The sequence below is a fragment of the Martes martes genome (assembly GCF_963455335.1).
Source record: "Martes martes genome assembly, chromosome: 11".
In the NCBI taxonomy this organism is placed as follows: domain Eukaryota; kingdom Metazoa; phylum Chordata; class Mammalia; order Carnivora; family Mustelidae; genus Martes; species Martes martes.
The window spans coordinates 89,174,909-89,201,989 of NC_137899.1; the positions used below are offsets into that span (position 1 = coordinate 89,174,909).

Genomic DNA, 27,081 nt, shown 5'->3' on the forward strand with positions numbered 1-27,081 from the left:
AATTTATTTGTTTACATGTCAGCCTCCTTTTTTAGACTCTGAAGGCAGGAAGTCTTGTCAGTGTTGCACACCCACCCGGGGCATTATTACTGGATTCTTTTTTCTCTCTTTAAATGATACCATAAATGGTTCCATCAGTCAGTCACGCACAATGTATTCGTTTAATAAAGATTTATTAAGCACCGCCATTGTGTGTTTACTGCTTTAGGAAATTTATACTAAAGACTGGTCTGGAATTGGCTACATCAGAATTAGTACCTAGGGAACAGAAAGAACAGGCCACATTCCTGGGCCTCCCTCCTCATTCAGATGCTAAAGGTGAAAGCCTGGGACCTGGGAAACTAGTCTATGAAAGCTCCCAGTGGTAATTCCAACGTTCCCTTATGACAAAGAGACGGTCTTTACCTAGACTGGTTCCTTGTCTTCCTTATCTTTTGTCACTGTCTTTGCTTCTCTTTTTATTATCTTTGTTCTCATTCAGAGAGGCAAACTGGAAGGGGCACCTGGGTAGCGATTAGTTAAGACTCCAACTCTTGGGGCACCTGGGTGGCTCAATCATTAAGCGTCTGCCTTTGGCTCAGGTCATGATCCTGGGGTCCTGGGTTAGAGCCCCCTTGTTGCAGGGAGCTTGCTTCTCCCTCCTCTATTTCCCCTTGCTTGTGTTCTCTCTCTCTCTGTCAAGTAAATAAAATCTTAAAAAAAAAGACTCCAGGGACGCCTGGGTGGCTCAGTTGGTTAAGCAGCTGCCTTCGGCTCAGGTCATGATCCCAGAGTCCTGGGATTGAGTCCCACATTGGGCTCCTTGCTCAACGGGGAGCCTGCTTCTCCCTCTGCCTCTGCCTGCCTCTCTGTCTGCCTGTGCTCACTCTCTCTGACAAATAAATAAATAAAATCTTTAAAAAAAAAAAAAAGACTCCAACTCTTGATTTCAGCTCAGGTCATGATCTCAGGGTCCTGAGATTGGGCCCCATGTCAGGCTCCATGCTCAGTGGGGAGTCTGCCTTTCCCTCTCCCTCTGCTCCTCTCCCCACTCCTGTGCTTGTACACACTCTCTCAAATAAATAAACAATAAAATCTTAAAAAAAAAAAAAAGAAGAAAGTAACTGGAAGTGAAATGGGGAGATGATTTATTTTAATGCTGAAGGAAGAGGAAGGCACTTTAACACAGCTTATTTTAACTGTTACAGTTCTTCTGTGAAGTAAATACTGTTATTCTCATTTTTTTCCGTAAGACATTTTTATTCCATAAAGCATTTTTTCCCATAAAACAAAAAATCCTATATAAGGTCACACATCTAGTTGGTGCTACAGCATGGTTGAAAACCTGGAGCATTGTAACTCAGGAGCCCACCTTCTTTTCCCCTAATATACCCCCCTGTGCTGTAAGATGGAAATCAGCTATTTTAAAAACGTGCTGTGTGAACTGCATTTGTGTTCAATTTTAAAAACAAAAAAACAGGGGCGCCTGGGTGGCTCAGCGGGTTGAAGCCTCTGCCTTCTGCTCAGGTCATGATCCCAGGGTCCTGGAATCGAGCCCTGCATCGGGCTCTCTGCTCAGCAGGGAGCCTGCTTCCCTTCCTCTCTCTCTGCCTGCCTCTCTGCCTACTTGTGATCTCTCTGTCAAATAAATAAAATCTTTAAAAACACACACACACACACACAAATAAGCTGATGCTTTATTTAAAAAAAAAAAGCTTTTATGTTCTATGGATTAAGTTGCTTTTATATTTGTGGCCTTTGATTTTATTCCCCTGGTCCCCTATATCTGACCCTCCCCCCCAATCAATGCCTTTCCATGAAAATAAAAGCCTTAGGCTATTTTTTTTTCTGTATTTGTTGTATATAGTTTTAAGTGAGTGATTTCATTTTTGAGTTGAGACTATTAATCTTAAAGAAGATGCATAAAGATATGTACAACTTTATTTTTTTTAGCCCTGTAGATTATATATCACTTAAACTTATGAAAAATAGCTACCAACATTTAGCGGGCGTTTTACTCCATACCAGCATCTCATGTCTTGTTTTCTTATTTCCGTCAAGTACGTTGGCTATTATTTTTCACTCTTGATGGTTTTTGAGGCCATGTATTTAGATTTTGCATAGAACTTTAAAGTTTGGAGGCTGATGGTAAATTTTTATGTTGGTATTCTGTGTCTGTAATATGGAAATTAAATATAGAGTCGTGATAGGAACAGCTGGGTGGCTCAGTCGGTTAAGCATCTGCCTTCTGCTTGGGTCATGATCCCAGGACCATGCTCCACATTGCTTCTCCCTCTCCTTCTGCCTGTCCTGCCTCTCCCCTTGCTTGTGTGTGCGCACTCTCTCTCTCAAATAAATAAAATCTTTACCCCCCCCCAAAAAAAGAATAAATAGGGTCCTGTGTCTTTGGGGTGCCCTTCACCTTACCCCTGGAGCAAACTGACGATCATCCTTTAGTTTCACTCCTCCATAGGGTTTGGTCAGCCTGACCCTTTTTATGCACAATCAGTGAAGAGGCTGAATCACTTCCTGTAGTGGTTTATCTCAGTGTGTGTCTCCTCTACTACTGTGAGCTCCTTCATGTAAGGACCATCTCTAGGAGCTCCAGCAAAATCTAAAACACTGCACATTCTCTAAATGTTTGTTTGGCTTAATGAATAAAGTTTATTATTTGCCGTTACGGTGGAAAATGTATTAGAGCGATTGATTTTGCATTATTTGTTGTCAGATCTATATTAAGACTCTTATTTTTAGGAAAACTGAGGTCCAGATTAGCCAGAGAGCTACTTTAGTCTTACCCTGTGTTCATTTGTCTTTCAAGCCTATGTACTTTTCAATAAATCCAGCATTTGCCAAACTATGTTCCATAAGACACTAGTGCCCCAGGAAATGTAACTGGAGTCATGGCCAGTAAGGGAAAAGATAGCATTTAATGGGGAAAAAAGCCTGGGTTAAAAAAGATTTAATAGTTTTTGTTTTTGTTTTGTTTTTTTTTTTTACTCCAGGATTTTTCTGACTGAACTATAATTTGCTGAAGTACAGAGTATGGGAGAGATTAACAGAGCAGGCAGTATTTTCCGGAGTTATGTGTTAACCTCCTCTTTAAATTTACTCTTCTCTGGAGAGGCAGGTTTGTTTGTTTGTTTGTTCCAAAAGATACAATTCAGAGAAGCTGTACTAAATGAATTCTGTATGATGTTGATTCAAGTTCTTTATATCAAAGTCATCTTGACTTTGTGAACAAAAGAAATTGAAAGATGTTGGTTGTGGACTCCTTTCCTGGATTTGTCTCTGATTTACTCTGTGAGTTTTGGCAAATTCCAAAAGTGCAGGAAATTGTTTCCACTTACTCATTAATAAAGGGAATATCTAGGGAGACACATGGTCAAATACTCAACCGTAATCTGTTGGTGTGCTAAAAGGTCCTAGTCAAGAGGTAGATGTCAGATAGTATTATAACAGATAACAACGGACAATCCACATTCATTTATTTTACTCCACGTACATTTTGTTGCCTGAAGTACGTTGGCTTTGTAATTGTTTTTTATATAGAGACTTAGTTATCCAATGTGATCCAAAGAACATTGTGGGGACCACTCTCTGTTACAAAAGATAGTTAATTTGTTAATTCATAAAGGGAAAAAATCAGAGCCCTTCTCTGCTATAAGTACTAACCTAGTAATATCTGTTTTCAGAAAATTTAACTTGCTCAGATTCAAATCCTAGGCTTAATATGAATTAAAGTTTGATTACAAGAGGGCAGTTAGAGGTAGTTGTAATTTCAGAAGGAAACCTATGCGAGCTAATAGAGATTGTGGATTTGAAGAGAGAATCCACAGCACTGGTTATAAAGAGAAAGACCCCATTAGTGTCTAGGATATCAGTATGAGGGAGTATTACTGCCGTCACTATGCAGAGTTCGTGATGGTAGAATGGACAGTTGAGTTTTTATAGTTTCCTCAAGGGACTAAGTAACTTAATTTGGTTAAATGTAGTCTGGAAAAAAAATCCATGCAAAATAAACATTATGAATTTGAGAATGAGAATACCAGGCCTGTTCGAATTTAAAAAGGAAGGGGGGAGCTCCAGCTGTGAATTAGTGTGGAAAGAGTATAACCACCATTTTCTAGCTTGATGACTTTGGACAGCTCTCTTTCTACATTTACTTAAAAGGAAGTGGGCTATAATTCTAGGATTCTAAGCTAGGAATGTAAAGAAAGGAGAGTAAACATGTCTTTGCAACTGATTTTTTTTAGGCGACATGTTAGAAATATCATAGAAGGACTGATTTTTTTTTTTTTTTTTTTAGTAAACATTACAGGTTCGATCATCTAATTGAATTTTATCCATAAAACTACTTAAATATTTATTTTTAAAGATTTTATTTATTTGATCTAGAGTGAGTGTGAGAGAGAGCACGAGCAGGGACAGAGGGAGAGGGAGAAGCAGACTCCCTGCTGAGCAGGGAGCCTGGCACGGGGCTCGATCCCAGGACCCAGAGATCATGACCTGAGCCAAAAGCAGAGGCTTAACTGACTGAACCACCCAGGTGCACCCTTAAATATTTTTTTAATATTAAAAAATGCCACCAGTGCTCCCAACAGTTTTTCCCCCACTTTTTAATTTTTTATTTTATTTTTAATTTTTCAACTTGAATTCAATTTACTTAACATATAGTATATTATTAGTTTCGGGTGTGGAATTCAGTGATTTGTCAGTTGCATATAATACCCAGTGCTCTTTACATCAAGTGCCCTTCTTTAATGCCCATCATCCAATTACCCCATCTCCCCCCACCTCCCCTCCAAAACCCCTGTTTGTTTCCTGTAGTTAAGAGTCTTATGATTTGCCTCCCTCTCTGCTTTTATCTTACTTTATCTTTCCTTCCCTTCCAAACAGTTTTTGTTTTTGTTTTTTTTTTATACTTCTTTGGAATTACCTTAGAGCAAATTTAAGGACCCAAAAATTAAGTACAATTGCTTTATATATTACTATATATTTTTATATATGCTTATATGTATTTTATGTATATGTATATACACACATATATTTTTGTAACATCAAATGATAGTACCTGATTTATTTAGTTCTTCATTTATTAGACTGAGGTTTAAATGAATTTAAATGTTCCAAAAACTTTAATAGAGATATATCACCATGTCATTTTTTTAAGGCATTTCCTGATGTAGAATATTTTTAACAATGACAGCAGCTTCAGGGCAAATAAATATCTTACATGCACAAGCAAATATTTTGGAAAAACTCTTATTGGAATGTTTTCATTATCATATGTCTATTTAGAATAGCAATTATCTTATAACATATTCTTATCTGGTTTTAAAAAAAACAAAACAGAAAGGGCCAGATAAGCAGGAGATTTGAGAATACAAATGTAAAAATGTGTATCAGTGAAAATAAACAGTATCTTAAATTTGCAAGTGGTATTCCACCAAAGGGTTAAAAGAAACCTAGAAATTCATAATTTTCCAAGTTGAATTTTTGAGTAATTAAAATTAAAATGTAGTCCTAGGCTTCAGAAATTTCCATTATTCAAATAGCTCTTACACACCCTCAAAAAGATCTGTGCAGAATATAATAGGATTGCATAATTCGCAATCTGTGATAGGATAATCTGAATTGGAGTTGAGTTGAAGCATAGTACCTTAAAGATTTTAAGGAAATTGAATATTAACACAATTAAACAAGATCAACCAGATCAAAAGCTAATAATCAAATTATTTTAGGTACTCTGTAAGAGCTTGCTTCCACTGGGGCTTTGCAATGCCAATTAGACACGTGATTTATTTGTGTATTATATTTTCTACTAGACAGCATTTAGCCAGAGCGTATGCTGCATTTATAGGACTTTAGAAATGAGCCTTTTTAAAAATAATAGTAGTCACTTGGCCTCCGCTAATGTGTGAATGAACTTCCCTCCCAATTAGTTTGAATTGTCCCTTGTCTGACCACTATGTGTATGTAGGCGTGCAGGTTTGTGTGCGTGTGAAAAATTATACATGTGTAGACCTTTTTATTAATTCCATTTGCTGTGATATTATTAAATTATTAGGATGAACACATTTTTTAAACTGTTTTCAGCATGGTACCTTCCTTCTCCTTTGTAAGAATTTACAAATTTGGTTTATCAGTTACAAGTGCCTGCTGCAATGGTGACAGACACACATTATTAGTATTTGTATTTATGTTTACACACATAAGTCAACACTAGACATAACTTTTGGTTAACTAGTAAGTGTGTAGATCAGCACTCTTCCAAAGACATATGAGTCTTTGGTAAAGAAAAGGTTGAAATAAATTTGATAGTATTTTTTATTTCACCATTACATCCAAAATAATCATTTTTGTTCATCTTAAAAAATAAAACTGGCCATTATTTTACCAGCAAAAATGGGTTTATTGGGGAATAGTGGAGGATTGCAGTCTGGGACAGCTGTGGGAAAACCATAGGCAATTCTGGACAACAAAGGAGAGGGGTGTACTGTTTTATAGAGAAAAGGGTGGGGGGCGAGTCGAGAAGGCTCTAACAAACAAAAAGTCCTTTGGAGTAAACTGGGAGTTCCAAGTACAGGTGTTTTTCCTTGGCTGAGTCGTGACTGTCTCTCATTGGCTAGGCTGTTGCTAGGGCAAAGGAAAGCCTTTCTTCTTCCTGCGGAGAAGGGAAAGAAGTGTCCTTGCCCACAGTGCTTCTCTGCCTGTTGCATCTGCGACTGATGAAGGGTGGGGCGTGACTGCACCCCCCCCCCCCCGCCTCCTTTCTAAATGAGATTTCTTGTTAATTTTCCACAATTTCAACTTGTAGTTAATATAAAAATTATAGCATATTTTGCATTCTGATTTTCACACTAAATCTTAGAAATCCAGTGTGTATTTAATCTCCAGGCACATCTCAGTTTGGACTAGTCACATTGGAAGTGCTTGTGGCTTGTGGTTGTCCTGTATTCGGGACAGCACAGGGCGGGGCGTTTATCCTCAGTGTGGACGCCCAGTGTGAACTGCAAGGAGGGTGGGGATTTCGAGAAGAATGAAGTGAGGATGAAATCAGAGATCGTTTAACAGCTTCTTCAGTAATCACTGCTTCTTTACTATAGAATGTTCAAAAAAACCACAGGGTAGGGGAAAAAAAAAGGAAAGAAAAGACAGCTTTCTAAATATATGTGGACACAAAGACTATCTGCCTAGAGAGCTGCCTGAATTATTTCTCTTTGTTTGCTGACAGAAGCCACATTTTTCAAATTCAAAATAAGGATAAGGACCACAGAAATTTCTATTCCTCCCTGATTTCCTTCTCAGGCTGGGAAGAAAAGCCTGCCTGCCTCCCAGTTGCCGGCGGCCTGCAGAGAGAGGAAGCTCTCATTAACATTCCTGTTGTGGAGGGCAGGGACCAGAGGGGCTCTGAGGGGAGGTACAGAGTTACCTGAGCAATTTGCTTCTCAAAAGAGATGGCAAATGGAAGTTTCTGCACCTGCTGTAGCTCAGGCCCAATTAATATGAATGTGAGGGGGTGTCCTAGTCTCCAGAATGGGCTGCTTGAGCAACAGATTTATTTCTCACCCTTGTGGAGACTGGTAGTCCAAGGTCACCATGGTGCCAGTATACTCAGGTTCTGGTGAGTTCCCTGTCCTTGGTTTACAGTTGGCTACTTTCCAGCCTTGTCCTCACAGGGTGGGGAGAGGAAACATTGATGTCTCTTACTCCTCTTAAAAGTGCTCTTATTCCATCAGGAGCCTCCATCCCCCCACCCTTATCTAAACTTAATTACCACCCAAAGACCTATCTCTCCCCACCCCACCCCCCTCCCCGCCAGATGCCTTCACCCTGGAGGTTAGAGCTTCAACACACGAATTCTGGGGGGACACAAACACTGAATCCATCACAGAGGGGCTGCTTTCATATCTCAAGTGTGTTCTTACACTATTTTATGTACACATAGTCACTGGCCTTTACCTACCTGTTTTTGTTTTTGTTTTTTAAAAACCAGCGTAAGGGGCACCTGGGTGGCTCAGTGGGTTAAAGCCTCTACCTTCGGCTCAGGTCATGATCCCAGTGTACTGGGATCCAGCCCCGCATCAGGCTATCTGCTCAGCAGGGAGCCTGCTTCCTCCCTTCTCTCTCTGCCTGCCTCTATGCCTACTTGTGATCTGTCAAATAAATAAATAAAATCTTTTTAAAAAATTTTTAAAAAATTAAAATAAAATAAAATAAAAAATAAAAACCAGTTTAAAATTGAAGCCAAGAGACTCATTTAGTATGTAACTAATTATCAGTTGCTTTGAAGGACTTACATTGATGCTTTTCCTGGTAAAATGATAGAAATCAGTTTACACCAGTGATTACTTAATAAAATGACCCCAAAAAATTGCTAAATAGAAAGAGAGAAAGATAAAGTTGGCAGTGAAATACCAATTAATTTGTTTAACAGTTTGTTATATTAAAGTAGATTATAGAAGGGACACCTGGGTGGCTCAGTTGGTTAAGTGTCTGCCTTCAGCTCAGTCATGATCCTGGGACCCTGGGCTCAAGCCCCACATCAGGCTCCTTGCTCAGCAGGGAGCCTGCTTCTCCCTCTCCCTCTGCCTGCCCTGTCTCTCCCCCTGCTTGTGTTCTCTTACTTTCTCTCTGGCAAATAAATAAATAAAATCTCTTAAAAAAAAAAAGTAGATTATGGAAATCTGTAAATTTTTTTTCTCGACTCTCAAATGCTTATTTCCGAAAAATATGCTACTATTTTTGTTTCTGACAGATCCAAGGACTTGAAATTTTGAAACTCTGGTGGTCTTAAATGACAATGGACAGTTACTTAGATAATGGGATAATCTTGAAATTTTCATGGTGTTTTATAGTTTATATTATTTATAAAGTGCTTTTTGAAATCCTCAAGCTAGAACCTAATAAAAAAAACCCCAACTCAGAGAAGTGTGGGGACAAGGCCACCCAGCTGTCCACCAAGGTAAATCCTGCTTCTGACTTAGAGAGCCCTTAGTTCTCCTATTAGAATGCAGCAAAATCTCCTGATTTATAATAATTATAAGAAAAAGAAGACAAAAAGTAAAATATGGGTTGTTACAGGAAAAGGAATTCTTCATAAGTGACTTGCAAACTAAAATGAATGATGAGTTTGTGGCATGTATTATCACAAGCTCTCATTGAGTTGTTGATACTGAGTCTGGGAGAGAACAAATATTCTGGTTCACTGGGGTAGGGACATACTCGTTGAAAGGGTTAGGTAACTGACGGAGTACTGATAAAAGAATTTCTGCATCACTGAAAAAGAGGATCTGTCTTAAATTGACAGTGTTTTGAGGAAGAAGAAAACCAGTGTGTTGATTCATTTATTCACGAAATACTTCTTGAGCATTTATTATGTTCTGGAGAACAAAAACAAGAATGTCTGCCATCGTGGGGCTTAAAGTCTGGTGGGAGAGATGTTTAAATAGACTTAAATGAAATAGCATTGCAGACCCTGTGCTGGATACTTGATATCCTCTCAGAAGTCCTACAGCAACCTCTGGCATTATCATATTTCCAATTTAAAGATGAAAAACCTGAGTCTCAGTACGTTGCTCAAAATGACACAGCCAATAAGCACCAGGAGCGGTAATTAAACCTTATTCTATCTGGCTCCTTCATCCCATAGTTCCACGACTATACTGTCCACCAGGTCACCATCTTTATGAGAATACTTTTCCAAACGTCAGCATTTAATAACGTTAGAACCTCTAGGTTTGCTGCTCATTCGCTTGCTTTTTTTCAAAGCGGTCATTTTGTAGTATTGGACTGAGCCATGTCTTCAAAAGAAATGACATGTGATATGTTTAGTCTGATTCGGTAGTGCAAATGACTGCTTCCCCCCGAGCAACAACAGGAAGATTCTTAATGGGCACTGTCTTCAGAATGCGATTCTGATAGGCGATTGCCTCTTTAATAGCGGAGTCTGTGTAATAGCAAAGGCCGGCCGATTATAATCAGGCACTGTCTGCCGAGGCTGACTTTGGTGGGGGTGTTAGAGAAATAACAGATTTTGTGAAGGAATAGAATTCAGGAGGTGACATCAAGAGGGAAAGAAAATAAATAAAAAGGAGGCAGGACAGTTTCCCACATCCTGAATGGTCCTCGCCTGTCACTGGGCTCTGCCCTAGAAGGTTAGAGTTGACCCCTGCCAAGGGGTATAGTCTTATTGTTCTTATCAGATTAAGGTTTTGATTATATCTGGCCCAAGGTGGGGGTGGGGGTATCATTATATTTAGTATGTATTGGGCCAAATCCCAGACTAGTAGCTGGGGGATGACATCTCTTCATTGGTTAGGCGAATTTAGCCTTGTTTTTTTTTTAAGGTTTTATTTATCTTTTTTAAAATTTTTAAAAAAAAATTTTTATTAACATATAATGTATTATTAGCCCAAGGAGTACACATCTGTGAATCGCCAGGTTTACACACTTCACAGCACTCACCATAGCACATACCTTCCCTAATGTCCACAACCCAACCACCCTCCTCCCCCACCCCACAACCCTCGGTTTCTTTTGTGAGATTAAGAGTCTCTTACGGTTTGTCTCCCTCCCGATCCCATCTTGTTTCATTTATTCTTTTCCTAGCCCCCAAAACCCCCATGTTGCCTCTCAACTTCCTCATATCAGGGAGATCATATGATAATTGTCTTTCTCTGATTGACGTATTTCGCTAAGCATAATACCCTCTAGTTCCATCCATGTCATTGCAAATAGCAAGATTTCATTTCTTTTGATGGCTGCATAGTATTCATTATATATATATATATATATATATATATAAATGAATATATATGAATATATATATATAATGAATATATATATACACATACACACCACATCTTCTTTATCCATTCATCTGTTGATGGACATTTAGGTTCTTTCCATAGTTTGGCCATTGTAGACATTGCTGCTATAAACATTCGGGTGCACATGCCCTTTTGGATCACTACATTTGTATCTTTAGGGTAAATACCCAGTAGTGCGATTGCTGGGTTGTAGAATAGCTCTATTTTCAACTTTTTGAGGAACCTCTATGCTGTTTTCCAGAGTGGTTACACCAGCTTGCATTCCCACCAACAGTGTAGGAGGGTTCCCCTTTCTCCGCATCCTCACCAGCATCTGTCATTTCCTGACTTGTTAATTTTAGCCATTCTGACTGGCGTGAGGTGGTATCTCATTGTGTATTTCCATGATGCCGAGTGATGTGGAGCACTTTTTCATGTGTCTGTTGACCATCTGGATGTCTTCTTTGCAGAAATGTCTGTTCATGTCTTCTGCCCATTTCTTGATTGGATTATTTGTTCTTTGGGGGTTGAGTTTGCTAAGTTCTTTATAGATTTTGGATACTAGCCCTTTATCTGATATGTCGTTTGCAAGTATCTTCTCCCATTCTGTCAGTTGTCTTTTGGTTTTGATGACTGTTTCCTTTGCTTTGCAGAAGCTTTTGATCTTGATGAAGTCCCAATAGTTCATTTTTGCCGTTGCGTCCCTTGCCTTTGGAACTTAGCCTTGTTTTTAAGATTTCCTATGAGGGAGTCATCACTCCCATCGTGGTTTTCTGTTCCCTTTTCAGGGAGGTGTGAGATCTAGTGTCGTGGTAAAGAGTCCATGGCTCTTGTGGCCTGATTGGTTTGGTGCTGCTTTCTTCCTAGCTGTGAAACCTTGGGCAGATGCCTTAGGTCTCTCTTTCCCTGTTTCCTCATCTGTAAAACGGGGGATCACAGTAGAACTCACTTGCTGGGATTTGCATGAGTGAAGCACTTAGACCAGTACCTCACCCATGGTAAATGCTACGGGTGTTAGGGACTGTTACTATGATTGTTGTTACTGTTACAGAGGTCTCATCACGTTACACTTTGGTCACCTTTGTGTTCTTAGCATCAAATGGCAGGTGAAGAACATTTACTTTTAGATTCCCAGTACTTTGCCTGTGAGTGTTGACAGATTTATATCAGCCACGGAAGACCTTGTGAATTTAATAAAACAATGCATGGAGTACCCGTCAGGCATCGAGGACACAATGTGTGGGATTTTAGCCCCTTGAGGCTGTAATAACGAAAATACCATAGATCGGGTGGCAGGCAACAGCGGTGTACGTCTCACAGTTCTGGAGGCTTGAAGTCCAATATCAAGGCACCAGTAGGTCTGTGTCTGGGGAGGACCTGTTTCCTGATTTGCAGATACCTGCTCTCTTGCGCTATCTTCATGTGGCCAAGAGAGACTGTCTTTCTCATGACTCATATTGGCACTCATCTCATTCATGACGGCTCTACCTTCATGACCTAATGACTTCCTAAGATCCCCACCTCCAAGTACTATCACATTGGGACTTCAACATGACATATGGGGACATAGCATTCAGTCCATAGCACTTGAGAAGGAGTGCTGCAGAAACTGGATAGGCAACGTTGAGGTTCATGTCTCCGGTTGGAGTAGACCTTGGGAAGAGGCTCATCTCCTCTGCATCTGATCTCGTAGGTGCCTACCTGTGTCTCCCCTCTTGCTCACAGCCCTGGGTCAGTGTAGCTGCTGGGGCTCCTGTTGTGTATGGGGATTTCTCAGTGCTGAGATGATTCAGACATGGAAACCAGTTGGGGTATAAATCAGTATTTGCGGGTATGAAATGCTGCCACGTGAGACCTGTTGTCTAACCTCAACTGTTTTTACTGTGTAGTCAGACAAAGAAGCAGATTTCAGGACCCCTGCTCCTCATTTGTTTTTTCATAGTTTTGCTTTGACGCTATTGCAACATGCTTTTTATTTTCTTTTTTATAAGTAATCCTAAATCGGGCAACCGTGTCATGTTAGCCTTAAAATTCTACTATGTTGGGCTTAATTTTATCAACAACAAAAATCAAAGAAGAAGAAAGGAGGGGGGGAAGGGAGAGAGGGAAAAGCCTTCCCTAGCAGCATATGAAACCTGTTACCGAATGAACAGCAGACAAGGATGAATTAAGCACACTGTTGGTCAAGTGGGGTCCCATCCCCATAGAAAAACAGCCGTAGAAAACAAGCCATATCATTTTTTACTGACTTGTTCTTTTGGTGATTGAGGCATTTCATTGCACAACCAGGAAAATAATAGGTTACTTTCACAATGGGAGAAGTTTAACAAATGCTCAATCATTCACCTACATCATCACTGTCGTTGGCAAGAGCTTTACTATATGATATTGATGCCTTGCTTCTTTCTTATGGCTGTATTCTTTTCAGATTCAATCTGTCTGCAATGGGCCACTAAACATTTCAATTTGCTACCTGTGGAGCTGGATTGTAATGTTCAGGCTGAAATGAGAGAGAAATGGATTTAGTGGAACTCAAAGTAGAGCGTTTCATGGATTTTTGAAGAAGGATGCACAAACTGAAACCCACAGATAAGATACACGTGATCACTTCTGAGTGTCTCGAAGAAGTACATGGTATTAAGCAATTCATGGATGTTTATAGGGAAAATAGACTGCACTAGCTACTGATAAAGACCCCTTGCATTTTGAGGAACACAGACTCTGCTGGCCTGGGCTCTGCTTGCCTATACTTAGTGCCCTTATACTAGCCCTTGCATCCTTCTGACACTGTGCTCTTAAGGGAGCTGAGCTACTAAAGAAGATGGAAGTCCAAATTATTTTCTGGCCCAATCAGAGTAAAAGGAAGGATTTTTATTCCAGAATTGGAAGAGAGGTTTTCTCTTCCTTGCAGTTTTAGAGGAAAATAACCTGAGGACGAACTGACCGTGGAGGAGTGAAGAGCTAAGAGAATCACAGAGCAAGAGCCTTGATTTTACTGTTCCTGCAGCCCTCTCCACCCTTGGGACTTCACTTTTGTATGAGAAAATACATCGTTCTGCTGGTGCCGCTGGAAGCACGCTGGTGGATGTTTCTGTTCCATAGCCTATTGTGCATTCACATATATGGTGTCACTTTAGAAAACAATTCTGTAAGTTAGGGAGCACCCTCCCCATTTTAACAGAGTGGAAATGAAGGGTTTAGTAGTGACGTGACCTGTCTAAGTCTCAGCCAGGATCAAAGTTCCTCATCTTTGGAATGTAACTCTAGCTGTCTTTCCCATTCATATCATGATCACTGCCACCATGTAAAAATACCACCAGACTACAAAAGAATAAATAATACTGAGCCTCGGTTCTGTCACTGTATGAGTTTGAGACATCTATCCTATCTCTGGGCCTCATTTTTCTATTCCGTGAAACGGAGTTCAGCAGACACAACCTACTCCATTTTTATTTTTATTTATTTATTTATTTTTTATAAACCTGATTCCATTCATGTGTTTTCTCCATGTCTGTCTTATCTTTTCTCAAAGTCATCATACTCTTCATGAAAGAGCAACAGTTTCTTGCCGGGTGGTGTAAATAGAGGAGAGCTAGAAGGCAGAGGATAGCCAGTGTCAGTAGCTTTGTGTTGAGTAGTCTAGGCTTTGGTACGCCAGCTCAGTTACTTGGGGACTTCAGGGGTCTCATTGTCCTCTGATTTCTTGCTGCCACCACTGAACGCTCCCAGTTGGAAGTGGTCCTTCTTCCCCTGGCTGTAGAATACAAAAGTGGATCTGGTCTGTGGTTCCTTTCCTTGCTGACCCTGCAGTACCCATGAAAATCTTTAATTCTTTCCAGTGATTGGGTTGGGGGGGGGGGGTAATATTGGGATTTCAATAAATGAGAGAGATCCCAGGTTAAAGGTTAAAAGTCAAAGTTCAAATAATTTAGAGTCTTAAACATAAAGACCCCTATATTTTGAGTGAATTTAGGGACTTAAAAATTTCTTTGGCCTATTCCTGCCCTTCTTCTCTATTTTTCTCTTAATTCCTAGGCTGCTGCTTAGGGACTTTCTGTCCTAATTAACTATGATGAATTCACAGCCCCTTCTTCTGCTTTTTGTGTGTTGTTTCACCAGACATTGCTTGTCTTCTCTCCACTATTAGGGGCATTTAGAGCAGGGAGGAAAGGGGAGGGAGGGTACCAGGGTGCCTTTAATTATTTTATTTGGGGCAGAGGGCATGTTTGTGGTATAGACACATGCAACTAGGCAGGCTACTTCTTGTGGCAATTCTTAGTCGTACTCCAGAGAGCATATTTCTTCATAGGAAAGTTACTGTCAAATAGCCATATTATTTCTGTTCAAATGGGGATCATCATGTATTGGTAAAGCAGTTAGCTTTGCCTTGAGTTACATAGAAAGCATACCATTTCCCAATCAAGAATTTTTTTTTCTTAAAAACATTACAGGCGGGGTGCCTGGGTGGCTCAGTGGGTTAAAGCCTCTGCCTTCGGCTCAGGTCATGATCTCAGGGTCCTGGGATTGAGCCCCACATCGGGCTCTCTGCTCTGCAGGGAGCCTGCTTCCTCCTCTCTCTATGCTGGCCTCTCTGCCTACTTGTGATCTCTGTCAAATAAATAAATAAAATCTTTAAAGCAAACAAACAAACAAACAAAAAACATTATTGGCAAGTTCTCAAAGACAAGGTTAGACTACTACCTTCAGAGAGGTTTGATCCTTATTAAATAGTCTTTTTCTTAAAGCATTCCATTCATTCGTTGATTCATTCAGCAAATATTTATTGAAAACTTCCTGAGTGCAGAGCACTGCTAAGTGCTGGAGACCGAGCCATGAAAAAGTTGGCATGGGACTCCGCCTTCAAATGGCTTTCAATATGGCGGAAAGAGCAAATTAAACAAGTGATTGCAAGGGCTTGGAAAAGAGTTGGAATACATGTGTATGAGACAGACTCTTGTGTTGAACACAACCTATCTGTAAAGGTGGACTTAGAGACTTCTGAGAGAGGAGAGCATTGCTCTGGAAGGCTCCGTAAGAGAGGTCCTCCCTGATCACCGTAGAAATATGCATTTTTCACATCTGGCCTTGCCTGTTAGACTTGAAGACTTAGAGTGATTTTTAATAGAAATCTGGTCTCCTGCCACAAAATATAAAAATTCCCCACGATTGGAGCTTTCTTCTAGATTATTTTTGTGTAATTAAAGAGGTTTTTTTTTATATTAGTTTTAGAAAATATTCTTTAAAAGTAGATTTCTTCATTTGCCAATATTTCACACCAGCTCTGTGTTCCTTAGACTCAGATATAAATAAACAATGAATTATTTTTTAGTATATGTACAAACATATACTAAAGCGAACACAACAATGAATTATTTTTTAATTTATTTTAAGTTCTTTTTTTAGGTTTGATAGCAAGTAATTCTATTTGATATTTCCCATAGATTCAGATTTAGCTGTAAAAAAAAAAAAAAAGAAAAGAAAAGAAAAAAGAAAAAGAGGCTCAGACAAAGAGGAATTGTTAGAACTTCTGAAAGGTTCACTACTCTTTCTTACCCTTTCAGGTGACTAATGCCAAAGAATGAAATCAGTAAAATTGCCCTTTTCTTTGTAACTCAAGGTCAATAACTGGTAAAAAGAACTTTTGAAAATTAAGTGAGCTTTGTAATTTTATAAGTAATTGGAATCATCTCCTTTTAAATTAGCATTATTCGTTTAGTAACTAAAGGTTGGTGTATTTCTCTCATTCAGTTGTAGACGTTTTCTCCTTTTTAGTCTAGCCGTTCATCAAGGCCCAACAAAATGGTGAGTGTTCTGGCCTTGGGTTGCCCCCCTTCCTCCCCACATCCCCATCTGTGATACTTTCCACAGTCATCTCTCCACTCCCCTCCATAGTTCTGTTATGATTTTATTATAATACACCACTCATATATCCATCTTTCTCTTGTGTGAGGAACTCCTTGTGTCAGAACAGTGTTACTGTAAACCCAGTGACCAAAACAGGGCTCAGTGTATACTAGGCGCTCAGATATAGGTGATGAGTGGGTGAAAGGTGGCCCTCTGAAGAACGAAACATGCATACATCCTTATACACATACAGCCAGCAAATATATATTAAATGCCTATGTGTACAGGGTTGCCACGCAGTCTGTTGAACATGCTAAATATATAGGGTCCCTCCCCTACATTTGGAAAGCTTAAAATTTCAATGGAATCTAAATGCGTATTTGTGGGAAAGATACCTTAAATAATGATATATACCAAAGATATGCCTTGTTGAGATGCCGAAGGATAGCCTTTGCTATAGTTTAGTGGCTCAAGGATCTCCTTTCACTAAGGAGAATCAGGAACTCTTCCATAAAAGAAATGGGATTTTAGCTCAACTTTGAAAGAGTTGGCCCGATGTATGCCCAAAGGCACCGTGGATGGTGATTTTGTCCATTAGGTTCCATCCAGGTCTCAAGGCAAAGACTGACTGCACAACCTCACCCAGCATGAGTCAAGGAATAGATTTTACTAGCGAAAAGGAAAACTGATACAGCTAAGTCAGGAAGACAGAAGAGGGCACAGTTCCTCCCATTCTCCATCATCCCACAGAGAAGTACACTGGGGCGTCTGCTCTGCTGACCCTGCAGAGTGAGTTTGAATTCCCCTGATACTCTGCCTTACTGTCACTCAAGAATGAGAGAAAGCATCCTTGTCATTGAGGGAATCCTTGGTCTGCTCAGGTCCAAGCAGTTCAATCTGTTGTCCCAGATGCCTGTAGAAGTTGTCTGGGAACATCGGCTGCCATGTATCTAGATGCTTTCAGACCCATGCGAAGTCCCAGTCTCTTCTTCTGAAGGACGATCCGCCAGTGCTGTGGGTAACTGATCCCGAGTACAGTCCCTTCTCCTGGGAAAAAGGTGTTCATCAGTGTAGCCTAGTTTTTGTCCAGGCAACATTGAGTGAGCTCTGGGGGGTCACCATCAAATAATCCTGCTTATTGCCCTCCAGTGGTCAACAGTTTGGACCCTGGAAATAAGAGACTTAATTCAAATCCTAGCTTGTGTGCTTATTGGCTCTGTGACTGTAGACCCTTCACTTCTCTAAGCCTCGGTGTTCTGAAATCTGAAATTAGAATAATAATTCATTCTCCAATCACACAATCCTCTCCAGTCCTACAATCAATAGGAATGTAGTGAGGACTAAACAAAACAGACATTTAACACCTAGTAAATGTTCAGTGAACATTAGCCATGAAGGAAGGATAATAATGATTCTCCAAAAAAGAGAATAGCGAGAATGTTTGTGTGAGACCAGGCATGTTCTGGGGACAGTGAGTGGACCAGCTTTGTCAGGGCAAAGGCTCATTTTGGGGAACATAGGACTGGATTTGTGGGGGGCCCTCCCCTAATGCAAGACTGAAGAGTCCTCTTCCAGTCAGTTTGGGGCCATTGAAGATTTTCTTGTCCAAACATGACATGTAGAGGAATTTTTCAGAAAAATAATGTGGTGGTAGACACTCCAGATTTATTTAAAGGTAAAGAAACTGAAAGCAGGAGTACCTTGTAGGCTAAAAATAATTAATTTTCCAGGAAGCTGTGGATTCGAGTTGCTTGAACTTTGATTTCTGTTCCATCTGCCATTAGCCTTCACCCAGTTCGTTACAGTCTTAGTGCAGCGTGCTTTCAGACCTGTCCAGCTTCTATCCTGCATTGTGTGCCCAGCTTGAGGCTTAGCATTGCAAAACAGTTAAAAAATTATATTTAATAAGGTATAGTACCAAAAATACCGTAAAACTATAAATACATGTGTAATATATAGGTAACGGCATTTCTCTGAAGTACATTTTGATGATTTCTCATTAAATTGAATTGACAGAAACTTAGAAACAGTGCTACCCCCTTTTCAAGAAGTACTATTTTTATTTAATAAAATAGGAACCTGGATGGCTCAGGCAGTTTAGTATCCAACCGACTCTTGACTTTGGCTCACGGTCATGAGATCAAGCCCAATTCAGGCTCTGCCCTGAGCGTGGAGCCTGCTTAAGGTTCTCTCTCTCTTTCTTTCTCTTTCAAGCACCTGGGTGGCTCAGTTGGTTAAGTGTCTGCCTGGAGCTCAGGTCATGATCCCAGGGTCCTAGGATCAAGTCCCACATCAGGCTCCCTGCTCAGTGGAGTCTGCTTCTCTCTCTATCCGCTCCCTTTTGCTGGTGATCTTTCTCTCAAGCACTCTCTCTCAAATACATAAACAAAATCTTAAAAAAAAAAAATAAAAGATTCTCTCTCTCCCCCTCTCCCTCTGTTCCTCTACTCCCTGCTTGTGCATGCACTATCTCAAATGATAAATAAAAAAACAATTTTAATGTAGTAAGTCAGAGTTTTATAAGAGTTTGGACTGTCTTGTTTAGCATTCCGTTTTCCAACCCTGCCTAGCATAGTGCTCAGTAGAAACTAATCAAGAAATGATGGATGGATGGATGGTTGGATGGATGGATGGATGGATGGATGAATGAATTGATGGGTTGCAGTCCAGAATCAATGGCCTTTTCCCCACTGGATTATAATTGATTGTGTATGATTGTCTAATGTGTCTCCCACCATCACTCCCACTGGACCGTGGCCTCTTGGAGCAAAGATGGTGCCTCTGTTCTGTGTATCCCCAGTTCCTAGCTTTTGCCTAGAGTCATCTTCCATTATTGCTTGAACAAGTGAATCTGTCCCTGAAATGAGGTTAAACGTGGGATTTTGAGAGAATATATTACCAATAAAGGAATGTGTTTTGAGCCTTGGGCTACTCAAGTTCTCTGAACCTTAGTTTCCTTATCTATAAAAATGTGTATAACACCTATTTTTAACACCTATATTTTAATGATAGTTAAAATATAATAAAAAATACTTCAGAATTATAATTAAATCTGTAGGTTATTGTTTTGTGATTGTTGCCTATGAACCACAAGAATTCAAGGCACAACCACCAATAAAGAAACACCATTTTTTTGACCTTGAAGATTAAATAGCTGGTTAATTCACCAGCAGAATGGGTTTATTCAGGAAGAGCAGAGAAATTGCAATTAGAGACATGCAAACCGTAGCAAAGCTTAAGCAAATCCGGAGAACAAAGGAGAGGAGCTTGCTTGCATAAAGCAAAGAGGGATGGTTGGAAAGGGGTTGCTTTGACTAAGAGTCCACTGGAGGAGATCAGGAGTGGCGGCTTCCTTTTTGCTGAGTAGTGATGTCTTCTAATTGGCTGGAGCTGTTGCTGGGCAAGGAGGAACACCTTCTTCCTCTTGCTGGGTAGTAATGTAAGGTTCTTCTCATCGGAGAATGCAAGGGACGTGTGTGCCTGTTGGGGTCTGCAGTTGACAACAGGCGGTAGTGTGTTCAAGCTCCCCTGAGCCTCCCAAAGCCATTTCAAGTGAGGTTTCACAAGCAAACTGGTCAACCTTAGAATTTGATTTTGAAGTTATTTTCTTATTTATGTATAACAATAAGAAATAGTTACTTAGGGGATATCTCATGTTATAAAATTTCCAGAAATTTCTGACAATGTAGCAGGTTTTCCTTCCTTAGTTCTTTATTGTTAAAATATCGGAGAAAAAAACCCAAAACTTTTAAGAGAGACAGAACAATATTTTGCTTAACTTGCTGATACTGACGGCAGCCCAGCTGTGGTGTTTAGCAAACAGTAATGTTTCCATGGTAGATTAGCAGAATGTGGAGCACTTGGCGATGTAGAAAAATTAACATATCAGCAAGGGGACAGATAACTTGAGATTGACTTGACAGCTATTTAAAATGAGCCACCTCAAAAATGGAGAAATGTTATTGAGGACTTAAATTTATCTGATAATTTTAAGGAGAAATACGTTGGGTCTAAAGTAGAGCTTCTTGTATTAAATAGGACCCTTCAGTTTTCCTACAGTAAATAGGTAGCCAAGTTAGATGTTACAGTTGTCATTTTGCTCTATTCCTTTTGCTTCTGGTAGGCTTGTCCTTACAGTTACTCTCTCTTTCCAATTAAGGGAGGAATGGAGAACTTGAAATTCAGCGAGCTCCTCCTTTTTGTCGCTAAATTGATGGACTGGCCTTGGTTTGGGGGGGGAAGATGAGAAGATGTGGCTCTTTTCCATTTTTTTCCCATTAAGATTAAGAAAAACATTCGGCATTTTGTCCATTTTTCAGCAGTGGCATCACCTTGCAGTTTATGATCTTCCATACTCTTAGGAGCTTATTATAAAGAAAATTACTTTGAAACATCATCAAGCATATATTCTGAGTGTTACCTGTTTGGGGTTCATAGAGTTTCCTTAGGGAAAGAACCAGGAATCAAAAACTGATAATTGGAACCATTAATAAGATAGAGAATCTCTTCTCATATGGAGGCAGTGTGGTGTGGCAGAAAAGATATGTTTGGAAGTCAAGAGGTCTCATTCCTATTCCTGGTATTTTTACTATGTCAGAGACCAGATTTTATTACAGAAGACATAGGTCATTGTAAAACTCAGGGATATAAAAATGCAGATGTAACATAATGCCGAGTGTCAGGTGAGGTTTTAGAACCTTTGTAAAAATCACCAAGTCTTCTTTGTGACCTCCTACTGAGTCAGGTGTCTCATTTACATGTAACCCCTGGGCAGGTACATACATGGCAAGAAGATGTTGGCTGAGAGACAATTTCCCGTGGGTTTCTTGTGTTTCTTCACATCTTTTGAACAGAAAAGCATGACACTGTGGACTTCTGTTGTGGACTGCCCTCTCAGTGGTGGTTGTTTGGTGAACAGTCTTGAAACAAGAAAAAATGTCTCCTCTGTGGAGCGAAGGACAGGTTTCTTTGCTGTCCAGTATCATAGAAATAATGTCTCACTATAAGGAACAAAGATTGAGCAGGTTTGCTTGCCGCCCATTAAAAAAGATTGGGTTTCCTGAGCCCAGGATTCCCCTCTTATCCTGTACCCACTACATGTCATTCATTCCTGACCCACATCATGGGACTCAGTGGGAACCAAAGCAAGGGAATGACGGTAGCCTGGCTACTGTTGTTATTACAAGTATTACAGTGTTCTTTGTCTCTGACCCAGAGGGCTAGCTAGGGTTTTCCTGGTTTGGGTGGGGGGTGGGGGGGGACGGTTCTGCCAGCATTCTAAAAAGTGTGGTATACTAACTTGTTAGCTTGCAAGTAGGGTAAAAACTCAGACTCATCACAGTTCTTAACAGAGTTGAATTTGAAGGTATTGATTTTGAAAGAAAGTGCATAGATGAAGTTACGCATCTGACGCAGTTGGCAACTGCATATAATTTCTGGCTTGCCTACGTCTGACAAGCAAGAAGAGGTCAGAACTCAAGATATAAAATGTAACTTTAAGATTTCTTGCTAAACAAGGGTGCCTGGGTGGCTCAGTTGAGTGTCTGACTCTTGATTTCAGCTCAGGTCATGATCTCAGGGTCATGAGTTCGAGCCTGCTTCAGGCTCCGTGCTGGGTGTGGGGCCTGCTTGAGAGTCTCTCTCGCTCTCAAAAAACAAAAAGAAAAAAATATATTTCTTGCTTTCCAGACTTTACTTATTACCTCACTTGGGACTTGCCTTAAAACCATTGTTTCATTACCGTGAAATGTTGAAAATCTATTGATAAGGCGCTTTGATTTTGAAAGTGAAAGATGCACTAGAGAAGACCGGTTTTCTCTGGCTTCACGTATTCAGCTACTTTACCTGGGTCCATTAAATTACTGTTGGTCTTGTATTTATCTGGGGTTCAGGGAGAATCAGAGGCTCTTTAAATGGAGAAAAACAGTTAATTTTTTTCCCCTGTAGAAAAAAAAAATCAAGATTCTGCAGACTGAGAAATGTTAAAGAAGAAGTATCCTTTTCACAAGGAAAGGCAAACTGGCTATTGTTAAACTGGGCTTTGGGCAATTATATGTCTCTTTCAGTAGCCAATTTGGAAACATTATTGAAACTTTCATCAGTCTTTGGTATAATGTAACTGGGGCAGTAAGCAGGAGTGATAACTGTTAGGTACTTAAGCTTGAATTCTAGGCATTTTAAAGGTCATCAGGAAAGGGAGAATAAGCCATTAATTTTTACTAGAGTGTTCATTTAAGAATCTTCTGTGAAAATCAATGTAAAATTTCCCTGCCATTCAAAATGCAAAGTGGTGTATAATATCACTACTCCAAACTGCCCTAAATTGTTGAATTTTTAAACAAGCAGGGTTTGAGTTATGCCCTTACCACATAAATTCAGCTTCTCATATTGGATTATTGCCATATGGTTGCAATAGCAAGAAAAATAAATTTATGTCAGTCTGAATTCTACCTCTGCATTCATTATTTAAGCTGCTCTTAACCTCTTCCTAGGTCACTGATCATCTCCTGGATTTGCTTTTATTCGTATGCCTCAGAGGAGAAAAATTCCTTTCTTTATGAGTATTATTTATAAGTTAAATGTTACTTCTCCATTTACATTAGTAATCTTAAATTATTTACCTGCTTTGGAATTCATCCGTTAACAGATTTGCCAAATGAAAGCTGTCAGCTGGGTGTATCTGTTTATGCTACTCCTCTGTTGCCCATTAAAGGAGCTGGTTTGGGGAAGATACAAAATATTCAGAAGGGCAGAGAAGAGGTCAGGTGGTCCATATCAAAGTCGACCTTGCTATAGCCAGTACCTGCTGACCTCCTGCCAGTTTCCCCCAACCTTGAACTGTTGCACTATAACCCTTCTACCGCGTATGTGTTTCCTTCATTAAATCCTCAATGATGTCTTTGGGATGGAGAAAGAGAACACTGTTTAAGAGACATAGTGTCTCCCCCTAGGCAGCAGTATGACAGTACGTCTTGACTTGATCATGAATTATATCTTGAGTTACTAAAGAAGTTTAACTTTTTTCCATAAAGGCTTACTCAAAATTAAAAGTGAAGCCCCGACTTATATAAACAAAAAATCTTACGTGTTATTGCTAGTCATGGCAATCTAAATTATGTGACTCCAAAATCCCATCATCAGACTGAGTAAGTAACCTCAGGCTGGCAGATCTGGCAATGGCAAGTTTGCCCATGGGCTTGGAAATTTGGTCTCAGGCCTTGGGCAGCTAGATGAGGGCTGGTTTTCCCAAGGTGGTGTTTCCAGTCTTATACCCTGTCTTGTCTGATAACTTGAGACAGAAAGGACTCACTGTGAGCTGCTAAGAAACTTTCACTTATCAGTTACTCCAAAGTCAACGGAAAGATCTCATTCAGGCTGAGCTTTGGTGGGGAGTACCAGACAAAATTTTAAACCCACATCTGGAAGATAGGTTGTTAGCAAGGCAGACTTCAAAATAGAACCTCATACCTCTTAATTCTTCTGAAGCCTCTAATGCAAGACATTCTCATTCATTCATTCATTCAACAAATATTTGTAGTGTACCCAGTGTATAGCTGACATAAGGCTCTGAGGATATGTCAGAGAACAAAACAGACAAAATTCCTGCTTCTCGGAGCTTATACTCTGGTGGGGAATCACGAATATTAATAATGCCATGTTTATTTTATCAGTGAATATTAAGATAGAGATGTAATAGTTCAGTTGGTGACAAGTGCCATTAAGGCAGGTAAAGTGGAGTGATAAGTTCGGAAAAGGCTCTCTGTGAAGGTGTTATCTGGGCAGAGACCAAAGGAAGAGAGAAAATGATGGATACGGATATCTGGAGACAGATGTTTGGGTAGAAGGAGCAGCAAGTACAGTACCTGAAATTGGGAGTGTTTCTTAGTATTTGGAGGGCTCTGTGGGAGAACCCGTAAGATTAGGACACAATGATAAGGAGAAGTGAAAGGAGACGAGGCCAGAGAAGTATATGGGGGACTGGAGACAGGGGATGATCCAATAATAGGCCTTAGCAAAGACTTTGACGTTGAATAAAAAAGGAAGTTAGTGGAGGGTTTAGAGAGGTGGAGCGAGACGATCATAGATTTTAAAGCAGTACTAAGCAACAGAACTTCATGTAATCTTGGACATGTTCTAGAATCTATAGTGCTTAATAAGGTAGCCACCAGACACTTGGGGCTCTTGTGCACTTGAACTGGGGCAAATGCACCCAAGGAACTGAACTTTTTTATTAATAGGATTTTTAACTTGAGTAGTAATGTGTGGCTAGCATATTGGACCGCATAGTTTTAAAAATTTTCATCAGTTGCTTTGTGGGGAATGGTATGTAGGGAGGTAGAGGGGCAGAAGCAGGGAGAAGACTTTGAAAGCGACTATAATAATCCAGACAAGGGGTTAGCAACTATGTTTTTGTAATGTGCCAGGTAGTAAAATTTGGGCTTTGCAGGTCGTATGATCTTCATTACCAGTACTCAAGTATGCCATTGTAGCATGAAAGCAGGATAGACAACATGTGAATGAGCTCAAATGGTCATATTTCAACAATACTTTATTGGTGGGTCAGATATGGCCCCTGGTCTGTTGTTGGCCAACCTGCAATGTGGAGGACAGGGCGTGGTGATGTGGGCCAGGCCATGCTTCAGAGGTCAAGTTGACAGGAGGCTGCCCGTGGGAGGTGAAAGAGAAGACGAAAGCAGTACCTTGCAGGGGCTTGTCCTCTACATTTGGTGAAACAGAGTTGCCATCTAGTAAGATGGAGAAGACCCGACAGGAGCAGATTTGGAAGGAGAAACCCAGTTGATGTGGGCCTTATTAGGTTTGAGATGTCTAGTTTGGCATCCAGGGGGAGCCGAAAACCGAGAGAGGTCTAGACAACACAGATGCATTTGGTAGTCCTCAAAATTAATGGAATTAAACCCAGTAGGATGCGTAAGATCTCCTAGAGTGAGCATCTGCTGAGGAAGAGAACAGGTCTATGTGCTGACCCCTGGCCTGCCCCAGTGTGGGGTTAAAACCGGTAAGGAGACCACGCAGGCGGGAAGACCGTAAGGGTCAGAGCAACCCAGGAAGTGATGTTACAGCAACCAAACGAGAGTGTGTCAAAGAGAGATTCATCAGTACTTACCAAACGCTCTGGAAACATGGTGGGGGCATGTACATTTCTGGAGGCGGTGAGTCACGGGGCCCTCACTACTCTCTTCTGGCTTTTGCTGAGGCGTAATACGCAAACTCCCCATTCAGAAGCTTTTAATGAATCCCCTTTGCCTGCACAAGAAAGTCCAGCTCCTTGACCAGGACTTGGCACTTTAATGGGGCTGTGAGCCCAGCTGCAGCACCTGGGCACAGGGCTCCGGTAAGCCTGGGAATTCCATGTGTTTTTCTCATCCTCTTCATATTCCATGATGGTTCAAATGCCATCCTGTCCTTCTTTACCTACCGAAATCTTAGCAATCAGGGGCCAGTGCAGATGCTCTTTTCTCTGTTAATACTTCCGCACTTCCCCCCACCCCATCTCTCCTTGTCACCCTTTCTTAAACCCTTTTGATTCCAGTTGTTGGTTTTCATTCCCTCCTGATATTTCAGACTCTCCCTGTAAGCAGGAGGAGGACCAACTTTGCTAAGTAGCTTCAAGTCCTGGAGGTTCCACTGTTTTTACCTGTAAATTGAGACAGATAAGGTTTTGTGACAATTAAATGAGACAGTCATATTTATGTGTGCCCTCATTGCGTTTACTGTGTGTCAGATGACAGCAAGATGTTTCAGTGTAAATAATTTAACAAACAAGTTTGTTGAAGGAAAAATCATAAAGAGATTGTTGTTTTTATCTCTTAAAGTGTGTATCACTTTCTCTTGCACATACCTCCTTCTTAAATTATTTATGTTAGAAGGATTAAGCATTAACTTCTCTGCCTGAAGTTAATTATCGGTGAATTTCTTTTTCATTTTACGGTCTTTAGTTGAAGTTCTTTTAAATAATTGCCACTTGGCAGTTTATTAACTTGATAAAAGTACCTGACTGTCTGATTCTTCCTTTCCCCCAAATGCCACTTCTCTCGTTAATCAGCGGCGTGTCTCTGAGTGAGAAAGAAGCTGTAGCTAAAGTCAATACTTATAACTTTTTCATTAGACCTTAAAACGTTATGTTAAAAATTTATGGTAGTGTATCAGGTGAGGAAGGGAGAGTTATATGGAGAGCTGGACCTCTCCTTAGTGACTTTTACAGCAAGAAGCAGAGCTGTTCTTTCCCGAAAATAACGATTTGCTAGGGAGTTGTCTGAAAGGCTTGGTTCTGTGACAGGGTGTACTGGGGAAATTCTTACCGAGACTTTCCATTGATGTTGTCACACAGTGGTTACTGAAGACAGCTTTTCATTTCCTGAACTGTAGATAACATTGGGAGTTAGAGAATGGCTCAAACCTTTTTGACTACATTGAATCTACCCAA

At 40.3% G+C, this 27,081-nt stretch overlaps 1 protein-coding gene across 1 annotated transcript in view; it reads left to right on the top strand.

Annotated features, from left to right (window-relative positions):
* EXOC4 (exocyst complex component 4) overlaps nucleotides 1-27,081 on the top strand; it is a 721,703-nt gene that overhangs the window by 385,384 nt on the left and 309,238 nt on the right. The window lies entirely within an intron of this gene.